Below are 1,981 nucleotides of genomic sequence, written 5' to 3'. Positions count from 1 at the left end.
GGCTGGTTTGGTGGAGATGTATTGTTTCAATTTTTCTTTGCTATGGAAGGTTTTTATTTGGCCTTCAGTTATGAAGGAGAGTTTAGCTGGGTACAGTAATCTTGCTTGATAGTTGTTTGTTTTTAGGGCATGGCATACATCATTCCAGGCTCTTCTTGCTTTGATTGTCTCTGCTGAGAAATCTGAGGTGATTCTAATTGGTTTTCCTTTATAGGTGATTAATCTTTTTTCTTTGACAGCTTTAAGGATCTTTTCCTTGGTCTGAGTTGATCCTGTGTGGATTATAATGTGATGTTGGGATGTCCTATTCTGGTCTGGTCTGTTTGGAGTTCTAAAAGTTTCTTGTATCTGAGTAGGCCTATCTTTTTGCATGTTTGGGAAGTTCTCTGCTAGGATCCTGTTAAACAAATTTCCTAGGCCATTAACTTCTGTTTTTTGTTTTTTTTTTTTTTTTAACAATGCATAACTTTATTATATGTTTAATTCTATTATGAATACAAATGCATTGATGTCTTCATCCAGAGGGGGAAAAAACAAAAATAAAATGATGACACAAAGATGGCTTAAAGCAGATTCTATCAAGACTTTATAAGCTTATTTATCAACAAAAAAGAGAGAATTAAAACTGGCTGAAAGGCAGCACATCTGAGAGACTGATGTTGCTGTGTTGGTAACCTGCTGCAGAATGCTAATGGCATGGACCAGTCCTTTTTTCAGCCCAGGGTGTGACAGTGCTAGTAATTGGAAAAGGTTGGGTGTGGGCTCCACTTCTTGTCTTCAGCTGGGACTGAGCAATGTCAGCCAGTGCACTCTGGATCTTTTCCAGAAGCAAGTCTCCTTGATAAACAACATCTTCCAGACAGGTAGCAGCTTCATGGTTCTCTTCCTCCAGCTTATACAAGCTAGCAGCCTGTAACGCGGCTGTCGATTCTTCACTGGGTAAAGAATCTATCAAAACATCAATATCTTTTGCTGTCCGGGCAATCTGTGCAGCAAAAAGCTGAGCATATTCTTCTGTGGGGTTAGCTGGCTGGTCCTTGTTAATTGCTGATTGAATGTTATTAAATGAAGTAGGTGGACCACACTGTTGCAACACTCCAATGGCATTACAAAACTGATCTGCAAGCGAGTTTACTGCGTCTTGGAGCTGCGTGAGGCGGTCCGCCATGTTGCTCCCGCACGCAACCGGAGCTAGAGCCCTAACTTCTGTTTCTAGGTGCTCCTCTACACCCATTATCCTTAGATTAGGCCTTCTGATGGTGTCTTCCAAGTGTTGGATAGATCTATCATATTTCTTGGACTTGTCTTGGATGTTTGTATGTTCTTTCTCTATAATATCTAGGCTGTCTTCAATCCCTGAGATTCGATCTTCTGCATGGTCGAACTTGCTGTCAAGACTTTCTACTTCGTTTTTTTTATCTCTTTTCCTTCTAATTGGTCAGCTTTGATGGCTTCAAATTCTTTGTTGAAGCTTTGTTTTAGATGTTGTATGAACTTCTTTACTTCCTTAATTTGATGTTTAGTGTTTATTCTCAGATCACTTAGTTGATCGGTTATGGTTTCCTTGTACTCCCATTCCTTCTGTTGGGTTCCATTCAGCATTCCCTTTGTGGTCTCCCTGACTTCCTTCAGCTCTTTGTTAATGGATTCCATGAATGCCTTTAGTGATCTTTGTGTATTCTCTTCCTGCTCTCTCAATTCCTGTATTACTCTTTGATTAGCTTCCTCCCGTTCGTGGGATTCCTGTAGTTCTCTTTGAGTGTTCTCAGCCTGTTCACGCCATTCCTGCCTTTCTCTTTGAGTATTCTCAAGCTGCTCATGCAAATCCTGTATCAGCTTTTGAGTAGCTTCTTCACGCTTATGATATTCCTGTATAAACTTTTGGATTGCCTCCTCTCTCTCCCTATCACGCTCATATAGAGTCCTTTGTATGCTTTCAATCTTTTGATTTATCATGTTTGCCAGCAGTGTTTGTAGAGCT

The 1,981-nt window shown here is 40.3% G+C and overlaps 1 pseudogene; it reads right to left on the bottom strand.

Moving 5' to 3' along the window:
- Window positions 1–872: 872 nt before the first annotated feature.
- Window positions 873–1,191, bottom strand: LOC122128152 (annotated as a pseudogene).
- Between the last annotated feature and the right edge of the window lie 790 nt (window positions 1,192–1,981).

This window comes from Dipodomys spectabilis, unplaced genomic scaffold, assembly GCF_019054845.1.
Source record: "Dipodomys spectabilis isolate Male_0828 unplaced genomic scaffold, ASM1905484v1 ptg000324l, whole genome shotgun sequence".
Lineage (NCBI taxonomy): Eukaryota > Metazoa > Chordata > Mammalia > Rodentia > Heteromyidae > Dipodomys > Dipodomys spectabilis.
Note: the sequence above shows the minus strand (reverse complement) of the source record. Positions and strands in the feature narration are given on the sequence as shown.